The 12090-nt window shown below is 32.2% G+C and overlaps 1 protein-coding gene across 3 annotated transcripts in view; it reads left to right on the top strand.

Annotated features, from left to right (window-relative positions):
* The first annotated feature begins 18 nt into the window (after positions 1-18).
* Positions 19-12090, top strand: part of LOC106142447 (G protein-activated inward rectifier potassium channel 3) — a 40923-nt gene continuing 28851 nt past the window's right edge. For all 3 annotated transcript variants that reach the window (XM_013344196.2, XM_013344195.2, XM_060946757.1), the window contains exon 1: positions 19-417. The gene's annotated coding sequence lies outside the window, so the exon portion shown is untranslated. The remainder of the gene's footprint in view (positions 418-12090) is intronic.

Below are 12090 nucleotides of genomic sequence, written 5' to 3'. Positions count from 1 at the left end.
TAGCATCATTCAGCCAGTCACCGCTCGTACAACGCACAGTGAACATTCGCGCGACGCGCAGCGCGCATATTTTCCCGCCGCGAATTTGAAACGACGCGTTGCGAATTCAAAACTTAGTTCCTTTTCGCCATTCTTGTTCAAAACGACACATATAATGCCTAAAAAGAAATAATTTTATGCTTTCGTTGTGATTTTCGCGTGACTTTATACTAGAACATGTGCTGAAATTGTGAAATCGTGCTAATAACATTGCGGCCTGCATATTTCACAGTGCCGTTTAGATAAATAATAATTCTGTGATAAAAATTGCTGTGAAACTTTAGACCAGTGTTTGACTTTATTTTAAAATCGTTTGTTTCGTGAAATTACTTTTCGCGAAGCATAAATATATTCTTTATGATAGGTCCATATATGAAGGTGAGTTCAATAGTTTTCTCTTGTTTGTAGCTTTATTGCTTTAATTAGGGTCAATGTTTATTCATGAATTTAAACGGAAGTAACTAGAAACGACGGGCAAATTAACATAGAGCACATTTTAATTTCAATAGCAAAAAAAGTATTTGTTTAGTTTTCATAATAAGTAAAAAAAAAGCTTATCTACCTATTTCTTAAAAAAATACTTTTTAATATAATGTCTACTGATTATGCTGTTTAAAATATAATATATATCTTTTCCGAGTTTTTCCGAAAGATATAATATACTGTCTGCATTTTTATAAAGACCATATTTAATGTAGATAGAAATCTGTAGCAGTTCTTAATTAATTTTTAATCTCAATCATACTCGTAATAAACTCAATCTTAAGTTCCTAATCACATGATGATTTAATTAGTTAGGTGTAAGAAAAATATATAAAGTTTGATTGCATAAAAACTTAACTTATTTATCTTGTCATCGTTGTTTAGCTTCAGCTATAAATCATGACTAATATTTTACGTACTTACACTATATACTGTGTCTATGTATGTATGCGCATGAGTACTACATTGTGTGAAGTAAATAATGTTTCATTAATATTTCAATGACAATATTGCGCGATTTTAACACAAGGTCAACTATAGCCTTTATTAACCAATAGTAAACCTAAAACAATAAATAATATTTTTATATTCATATGAAATATAATTACTGTCTTTTCTCGCCCTGTACCATTGGAATCACAATAAAATTGCCTTTGTCTTTTTCTATGGCCTCAACCATATTTTATCAAGTTTAATCAAAATCGTTGAGTATTTAACAAGAAGTCACAAAAAAACTTTCGCATTTATATTTGTTAGGATGGAATCAACATAAACAAAATAGCCGAATAAATTTTCAGCTAAGTGCTTAACTGATTTTTGTTTGTGTTTCTAAGAATATGTATATACCAGTTATTGGTCCAATATGAATAGATAAATCACATTTGCAACAAGTTGAGGCGGGCTTTTAGGTTGTTTTATTTTTGTTCCATATTGGTTTAAGAGGAAACGTTGCGAATAAATCCGTCAGTTTTTATAAATATATGCCATTGGCCTTTGCGTACCTATGTACATGCTGTCTGCCAATTCATGTAGTTTCATATACCGAAGAGGTACGAGATATACATCTACCTTATTGGCGTTAACAAATCATGGTGCAAAATAACATTTGAACTCGAATAATGTCTACCTGTTATAGCCTACTCAAAATTACTTATTACTTCTAAAAATGATGTATTGTTATCTTTTGTTACTCTAGCTTTTTACTCAGAATGTGAAAAACGTATAAACTTGGGATTTTTCACCTCACCTGCAAATAGTTTATTATGACTAATAAGGAAATAATGACATTCTAGGTTGCTTACGTAAACATTTTTTTATAATGTTTATCCGTCATAAAGATTGTTAGTAACAATAAAAAACAATTAGTAACCAGTATACTTAATAGGTTATTCAACATCACCACATAAATTGAAATGCTTATTGTTCAAAATTTTGTATTAAACTCAGGTTCAGTAGAAGTGAAATAATAATCTTACTTACTTCACCTATAATAACGGCTAAAATTATACAAAATGAGGCCATACCGCTGTTCTTAACCCATATGCAAGCTATTTACGTACGTGCTTTACGGACACTTGGTTACTGAAAAGTATAGCAAAAGTTTTGCAGTGGTAACAAATTTGTAGATTGTAGAGGTTAACGACTTCATTCTACATTAAGTCATTCTATTCATAAGTAATTTAATACTTAACCAATTTATAACGTAAAATATTCTATCTTAACGGTATGATAGGAGTTCAAAGAACAATGTATACATCTAGGATTAAACATATGTTTGGTAAAATTTAAATGAAAGTTTCAACACGTTTTCAATTGTTTGGGATTTGTTTCAGTTGCAATGTTTAGGGTTTTACTAAAAAATCCTTTTTTTTCTTTAAGTTACTGAAGTAGTGACGAAGATGTGAATTATTTATTACAAGTTAATATTTGTAAGAAGGTATGTGAGTCTCATAGTTGGGTAAAAAATACACAGCGGTCCTATACTCAGCCGGGATTTAAAGGCCAGTAAAAATTCAAATATTTCGTAGTAATTCTTATAAGTATCTATATTGTAAGAGGCGCATTCTTTTCTGCAAATTATATTTACTTATTATTTTCATTACCTAATGTTTAGCTATTTTACATAGAACACGTTTTAACTTGTGGCTCACAAGTAAATGACGTCATATCTTTATAAAGTCGCGTGTCGGTCCATTGTTCGAATCTCGTGTACCCATTCACCTTATCCGAAGACCTGTATTCTGAGAAACCCGCAGAATTCGCCGCCCGCACGACCTGTTTTTGTAGGTATTAATCATTGGTATCATATCAATACTTATATTTACTAGATAACCTTTTTAGTAAACTTACAATTAAGAATTAACTCTTAGGTCGTCTAAACGGTTTGTGATATGTTTTCTGAATAAGTCTGTGGATAACTAACAGATATATCTAAATAAGCAATGTCTCAAAAATGGTCTAAGTTCAGCACGTTCAGCTGTTTGGCCTACTGATAGAATTTTCTATTAGGGCCGGAAATCACACGGCATAAAAAAATATTTTTACTACTGGCATATACATATGTATATCAAAATACGCAGGCGCTATTATGGCGCCATTAACTTGAGCCACATTTGATTTGATAAATGATAGCATAAACACTTGAGAAGTGAATCAATATTATAGGTACCTATATGGATATATATTGAATAAAAATTAACTATATAACTTTCTGTCCAGCGAATATAAGTATTTATTGAGATCAGTGGGTATCCGTTTTATTATAATAATTATGAGTCACCGCCAAAATGGAGAGGTCGGTAACTTAGCCAACCGACGCGTCTCGTAACGGTTAGTTATACGTTTTTACCATATTCGATACGTCACACTTGGGAGAGAAGGTTGTTTGGTATTATTTAAATAATTTTCCTATTTATCTGAGTTTTTATTTACACTATATGTTTAAGAAACAATACATAAAGGAAAGTATAAGATTTCTGAACAAAGAAATAATTAGATGAAGACAATATTGTATAAAAAGTTGCCACTAAAATCTATTGAATGGTGAAAAACATTAACACGAAACACTAAATATCCCTCTAATAACTTATAGGTAAAGGTAGGTACATAATAATTTATTAAAATTTACCTTATTTTGATTGTATTAGTAGCTACACGGCAAAGTCAAATTTCGGAGTCCTAAATTATGTAAAATAAGTCGGCTTCGTAATAACATCAATGTCACTTATTATTGGTGTACTAACATTTTTTTTGTGACAATATCCTCTACTAGTAAAGACAACGAACCATCCTTGAATTAATTAATTTCATGGTCACCTAATTGCCTTACTTGCCAGAAAATTACCTACATAATATATCTATTTCAGCTTTATCATAGTTTTGCGTTATATTTGGCAACTATTTGGCCACGTTTCGGTTTTACGTCAATTCCAAGTTTATCTATGTTTATATAAATATCATTAAGATATGACACTCATCCGATACATGTATGTATATCGTAATTATGGTCCGATGTTAAACCATAATTGACCGAACTGATATACCATGACCGACGGAATATTTCTGCGTGCCTATGGACTGATAACTTACCCGCATGGAAAAACCAAATATAATTTATAGTCATAGTTTTACGTACCTACGCTGAAAAATGTATAATATCATAATTTAGTTAACGTTTTTTTTAAACATCCTCGACCCTGAGATTTCCTGCAGAATACAAAAGACGGAGTGATCCTTTGTTTTCTGCAGGAAAATCTCTTCCGACTGAAGAACAAAAGCTTATAACTTAGGGGAAGTACGTCCAAAATGACATATACGGACAAAACGACACATTAGTGATATTTGAAAACCTGCACGGTATAAACTGTCAAAAGTTAGCCAATTAAGAAGCACCTACACCGGAAATATACCATTCGAGTTTTGAGAGCTGTTTAAAATACAGAACGGACACCATGTTGACATTTGTTTTTTGAGGTTGGAAAAAAATTTGATAGTGGTCATTTGTTTTTTGTTTTTTGATAAGTTTTCTTTTGTTATTGTACTGTCCGTTAATTTTATATTTCGAAGCAATTTGTGTTTGAGGTGATCGCGTTGAATTTAAAACATTATTGTCACTGCAACAGGATTATTTTTCGAATCGTAATATTTTTTGAGACTATGTACAAAATGACATACAACCACTATGGACAAAACGACATAATGTGTCATTTTGTCCGTAGAGACTGTGGTAAGAGAGTTAATGTCATTTCTCCAGTGCCCAGTGGTAAATTTGTAAGTGGACAGGGTAAAAGAAAGCCAAAGAAACGAACGACGACATTCCTACTTACGTCATCACCAAATATGGCAGAATTAAAATACAAACGAGAGAATGCATCTGAAAAACCAACTCGTAAAAGGAAACAAGCAGTTACTAAGTCTCTTTACATTGATGATGACTCAAATGAAGAGCGCTCTGATCAAGAAGACAAAGAAGATGGTTGTGCCTGTATTTACTGCAACGATCTCTACTCACGTTCAAAGCCTGGTGAGGGGTGGTTGAGGTGCAGGCGGTGCAGTCGTTGGGTTCACGCAGCCTGTGCTGATTTGCCAAAGCGTACCAAAAATTTTGTTTGCGAATTGTGCAATTAATTTTTACTGTTGTCTCTTATTTTATCATTTTTTTATGTTGATGGCTGTGTATGTCATTTAGTCCATACGACTTGTGTCGTTTTGTCCATACGGTATGGACAAAACGGATTTTTCTTGATCTTCATTTAATACTAAATATTTTTGTAAGTGTTGATTTTTCTGACAAAATCTATATGATTCCTGTTAACCAATTAATATAAGCAAAGTTGTAAGTAAAAAATATGTTCCTATTATGATTAATATTAAAGTTATTGATGATTGATAAAACGATATGTCATTTTGGACGTACTTCCCCTACGTATGAAATGTTCCCAAGGCAGGCTGCCGACCACGTAAACTTTGCCAAATCATTTTAAAGTAAGAAAAATATCGCATGCTACTTTCAGAGGACCTTTGCCTTTCGTTGCAAATTTCGAAGGAAACAATTGCGAAAGAGTTTAATTTATTTTACATTTTGATAGTTGAATTTTCGTAGCGCTTGATAAATAAATATATAAAAAACAGCGATAACCGATACCGATTCAACTTAGTAACACGAATATAAGTGTGTAAAATTATGCTGAAAAATCATTTATCATTTACGAGCGCTCGTGGCACGTGCAAACTAAATATTTAGGTACCTAATTAAATTAAAATATTTCTAGTTTTTTTTTGCCGTGTGGTTTCCGGAACTTGAGAGAAGAACCACTCCATATCTTTCCCATGAATGTCGTTAAAAGAGGCTAAGGGATAGTACCTATTACAAAATTGGAATTCCCCTTGCAGGCGATGGGCTAGCAACCTGTCACTATTTGAAAGTCAATTCCATCACGAAGTCATACAGCTGAACGTGGCAGCGTACAGTAAACTGTTGGCTGTCTTCCCCGCAAGGAATATAGACGTGACTATATGTGTGTTTGTAGTTTCAGTGATTTTCAAATTCACAAAAGAGGAACTTTTTCAATTATACGTTGGAGTTGTAGTAAATATAAAAAGTTGTATATCAAAATCGCATAGATCAGACGGTTATCGCGGGTCGCTTTTGATTTTGACGGTTCTAGGGCTAACCCAGCAGATGCAACTGGAACCTACATCACTTATCTATATATTTGACAAAAATTACGAAGTATTCAGGGATCATAGCAAGTGGAAATATGTTGTCTCTACCTACCCCTCCGGGAAAGAGGCATGTTTTATGTATACGCATGTATGTATAAAGTATTGGTAAAAGTTGCCGTTTCTGAGGGTTCTTTTTCTTACCTTCAGAATTTTGTAAAATTTATAGAATCAACTTCAATTCCTAATCGCGTTTATAAAAAAAAAGGAATTTTTATGACAATTTCGTTATAGCTCACTCGAAAATAGTGAAGTAAGAAAATATTTACTGAACGTGACTAAAATTCTTATAGCAAATTGGTTGCTATTAGTGTCGGAGCGGCGCGTGCGGTATTTATTTTGATTGACATACATAGCTACTGTCTCAATTTCAATTACTCAATAAGTACCTACAGTCTTTCTTAAAATATTTTGAATACGTTTTTGATTAACTTAAATCAAGAAGAGGTATGCCAAATACAAATCAATTACATAAAAGCTATCTGTACTAAAGCTTATGAAAGCTTGTAAACAATTTGGTATGCTATCCTAACCGTAACGAAAAAAGACGTGAATATAGCATGTTAATAGCAAACTCGTTTAGCGGGGCGGTGGCGTTGATATAATGACGGTATTATTATCTGCAGTGATTGCTCATCCTCATGCGCCCACGCAGATTGAACACGGTAATAATGGTACTTCACGTTTTTTTGATAACCAACTATTGTAATTAGTCAACTTGGACATCGGCATGCCTACCTACTAAACCAAAGTAAAAAAAAAAAATACACATTATTGCGATACATTGAAGATATGATGACATATGACTTCTTTAAGCGTGTGATAAGACCGCTATTCCCTAGGGAAGACAGACAAAATTGTTTTTAAAATAAGATACCTTCTAAGTATCTTATACCTATTAAATTGGTAAGCAAAAACTAAACCAATGACTTAATGAAACTCTTTACGTACTATTTACAAATACAATTACGACAGAAGGGAAAACTCATCTGTAATGTAAATAATCAAATTAAGGGCTACATACAAGAGCGTAACAGACATACGGCCAAGTATTATATAAAGCTTGTAGTGTAGTTGTCAACTATTGAGATGCTTATCACGTTTACGTCCAATCGGACTGAATCATTGAATAACGTATCGAAGTTCATCAGTAATTAGTACCGACCATAACGGGATACCCACAGTAAGGCGGATTGACGCCATGTTAATTAGATATGAGTAATTATTAGTAGTAAAATCAGGTAACTGATTTAAAAGATTTCCAACATTCATTATTGGTTTATGATAAATGTTGTATCATAATTTTATACCCAAAAGCCTTGCTAAATACCTCTAACAATTTATTTGCGAAATCTTTTCAGTTTAGGGCGGAAGCGATTATTCGGACTCGATAAAGGGGAGAACTTCCGCCAGGCTAATAGTAAATTTGCTTGTGCGATTTACTCTTCGATGTGACTGGCTGATGGCGTGTGACGGAGAGACGTCGCCACAGTTAAAGGTTTAAGTCTAACGCTAACTCTTCATTCAAAAGACTTTCTTCCTCATACATAACTACTTTACCTATTTCTTTTGTTTCATCTATATTCATGCCAGCTCGTCGGTTAAGGGTATTAATTACAAATTAATAAAACTCGCACGTTTGCAGTATTTCACCCTAAGGATTCATTTATATTACTTGCAAACGTTGATTTGTAATACAACAAAAATAATAAATATACAGAAGCAAAACTTATGTATAAAGATAAACGGGTGAAGCTTCATCGTCTGAAATTATCGCAATTTTTGTTATAGTTGTTGTTATTGTAACTTAATAACCGTAACATGTCAAATTTACTCATACACTCAATGCCTTGTCCCTATCATCTTCCACATGCTTTGTTTGTTAGATGCGAGACTTTACAACTTCATTTAAGGCAAATTCTAGACTGCCTTTATTTTGTGCATCTACTTAGCGACAAAATCGTGCATCCTTACGCACATAGCAACAGCATTTCCCGTGGCCGCTTACATTAGAACTCGAGAAGAGTAGCCGACCATTTGCACAACACTCGGCATTTAAGGTAAATGGATACTACCTCGACCGTGCGTATTTAGGCATATTCATTAGACACAGCGGTATAGTAGTCATAGCTGTAGAGTGACTGAAAACGTCATCAATTTTGTAAATTTTTTCTTTGTTTGTTGTAATCATTCTTATTCGCGATAATGTTTTAACTTTAACTTCAATTGAACTAAAACGTAACTAACGTGAAATTATGTTATTACTGAAGTATAATATATATAACATATCTTGAATATATTTATTTTATTTAGTATCTAGTAAAATTATTTTATTATTGAAGTATAATATATATTATATATTTAGAATATATTTATTTCGTGAAAGTCAAATTATGCTCTTCATAACACTGTCTAATTATATTCTTCTTAATTGTTAACATGGTCTCATTAACGAGATTACAAGCACGTTTAGTACAGCCCTACGAAACACCTACTGATCGCAACTAATTAATAGTTAAAGCAGGAACAATGTATGCACGTATTCACGTGCCTTATCACCACGGACTTATTCATAACAAGGTGGTAGTTAGTCTTGTAAAGGTAATTACAAATTAGGTGTTACCTACCTAGAGTAATAGCCAACTCTTAGCCTGCAATACATCACGAACTTACGTACTTATTATATCGAGCTCAATGTTAGTATTTTAAATCTGTACTCATGATTTGAGAAAACACCCTTAAACTATCTTGGAAAACAAATAAGACATTTAAATGTAAATTTCACAGTTTGTCATTCTTTGCTTCTTAATCTGGAGTCTGCTTTGGGGAAAAACATCTCTACGACGCAAACGCAACGTAAATGCATTTTTTAAAATAAATATACATAAATATATTACTATGTGCTTATTTTTTTCTTTCTGCGTTTCAACAAATTAGGTAACTAACATGAAAGGTTATTATGTATTAGGAAGTATTGAGAAAGTGAAAGAAGTTGCAGAGATCGTGGCAAGTGAAAAGAAGTTGTCTCTGCCTACCCCTCCGGGAAAGAGGCGTGATTTTATATATTATGAGAAAGTGAGAATTAAGAATTAGTACTTTAATTCTAATTTAGCCAAAGTAGCGCAGGCAAAGCAATGTAAATCAAGGGTAATACTTAATTATAAACAATACGTTTAAAAACAATCCTATAAAAATTTCGTACATAGGTACCTTTTCTAGTAAAACGGATCCTATAGCGGAGTGTGTCAAATAAACAAGGTCACATGCAGATATGAAGCCCATTTCAAGCCTCTTTTGTTAAGTTTTTGTCATTGTAACCTCTCTGATAGATTTTGATGAACTCACATGTACTTATAAATGATTCAATTTTGATTATAAAAGTACTTAATAAAGTAAATATACTTTAGTTTAATTTTCATAAGTAGTGATATAAATCAAACCCAATTAGTACAAGATAATATAAGATGTAAAAACAAAAGATTTCAATGCGTAAAAATCAGTGAAATCTAATGTAGAGTTATTATTTATTTATGTTAATAGACTATTTTTAATTTCAAACTTAGTTATTTATCAGGAAATCATTTAAAAATACCGTATTAACTATCATAATTATTGTGTCAAAATAATTGTACAAAACAGTCATTGGAAAAATCGCTAACAATTTTTAATGTGAGTCAATTTTGCGGTGTCAAACTGGCCAAAGATCGCATTAAACTAGATACATACTCACCTACTTATCACACTTTACATAATATTTAAATAAGTAATAAATATAGAATATTATGACTATCTTATTCAATCAATAAATTTTCCAATAAAGCGACATTTTTTTCGAATACAAATAAAATATTAAAAAAATATTCATATTTTCATTCTAGTAGTATTGTAAATATGTATATATAAGTATGTAAGTACCCATTGCACCGTAACATTCTTAGCAGTATTAGCGTTGCTCCAGTGGAATTTCCAAAAATATCATTGCATCTTTATCAGCAAGAATCGTTTAGTGATTTTAACAAGTACCATCGCCAGTTTCGTTGGAATTTTATATCTGTATTACAAGTGAAATAAATTAACAATATTATTTCAACAAGGAAACAAATTGCAAGAATAGATCGAAAATGACTCTCAAACGACCGGATCAAATTGAAACGATGGCCACATTGGATACAGCACACTATTTATGAGTGTAATTACAGTTACCAAAACCATAAAAATAGCTGATTACCAATATAATCAGGAAGTAATGGAAAGATGCTTAATTTAGACATTTAATATGGAACTGACCTTTGCTCAACCCACCCTAAGAACCGTATTCTGTATTTATTTTTTTGAAGTACGTACTTGTTTCTTTCTTAACTTACCCAAGAATTTGTACGTAGGCAATGTTAATGACTCGTAAGTACTTATATGTCAATATAATCGAAAAAGCCTATATATAATAAAATTTAGTAAAATTAAACCAGAAAGTAAACCAAGATAGAATCAATTTACAGCAAAAATACCTACGTGTACATATGTATGCTTGTTTAAGATGCTTGTTTCTGTAGAAGAAATGACAGAAAGCGGAACTTATGTATGATTGAAATAAAACATTTAGTGTTTGTAATTTTATTATCTAGGTGACCGAACCCGGTCCCGGGCCAACGTCCTGTTTATCATTTCGCCAAATTTTGCGAATCCACGGAAATAACCGAAAATAACCTTATTAGTCGGCGGGATAACAAATGTACTGCAAGTTCATTGGCTTTTCATTCGTTTAATTTTGTCACTGTCAAATGAATTTTTCCGCAGTATTAAAGTGGTACTCTTTCATGAAGAATAAAAATGTTATCATTGTAGATATTTAGACCACTCATGGATTCATGGAACGCGTCGATTTATTTTCTGCTGTGTCTCTATTTCATCTACATAACTGCAATACCAGGTTTTATATATACCTTTGTAAATTATATGTTGATATTAGATCTAAAATTATACGAGTATATAGAAATATTTCAATCTAGCCTAGAATCACTTCTGGCCTACTTATTACCAATATTTCTGCTGTTATTATATGTCTTATCTTTCTACTTTAATCTTACTCATGTATCTGTTTAGCATTATTTATGAGTAATCAATGTTATTATTGAACAATTTAAATTTTATGAAGATTACAGCTCATGTCGAAAGATGAGAGATGTAAATTTTTATTGGCCAATGAAAAAGCAAAATTGCCGTGCTAAATAGAGACACGTCCTGAGACCCGTTAACCGTATCGAATTCTGATGATGGAAGTCACGTGCAAAAATGTTTTTTGTCAATTAAATAGGTTTATCGAACCTTAAATATGTAAGTAGGTAGGTGAATCATAAATAAGATTACCACAGTAGGAAATGTTAGATAACTCTACCGCTTAGTGATTCCCGATTGCATCGTTAGTTATACAAACCAAAATCTAGCTAATTGCTAAAGCCAAAAGCTAGTGACAATACGAAGTAAATAGTGTCTTCTGATCAAGGTTAAAAAAGCCGTAAAGCTTTAAGAGAAAAAATATAATTAAATAATTAGTAATATCAGAAATTCAAAATATTAAATAATTAACTCGAAATAAATAACAATGAAGTTCTCGGCATTTTTAAGACAGATCACTCTGCCTCTTGCCCACGGATTGTGGTTGCGACTAAGAAAATAGGTTAATATACCTAACACAAGTGTCTGGTAAAGAAAGGCTTTGGCGGAATCTTTGGAAGCAAGGTTTGAAGATAGACAAGCATACTCACATCTATATTCCTTGCAAAGTAGACAGAACCAACAGTCTTGAAAAGATTGATAGGCCACGTTCAGCTTTTTGATTTGATAATTGAA

The sequence above is a fragment of the Amyelois transitella genome, chromosome 12 (assembly GCF_032362555.1).
Source record: "Amyelois transitella isolate CPQ chromosome 12, ilAmyTran1.1, whole genome shotgun sequence".
NCBI lineage: Eukaryota > Metazoa > Arthropoda > Insecta > Lepidoptera > Pyralidae > Amyelois > Amyelois transitella.
Note: the sequence above shows the minus strand (reverse complement) of the source record. Positions and strands in the feature narration are given on the sequence as shown.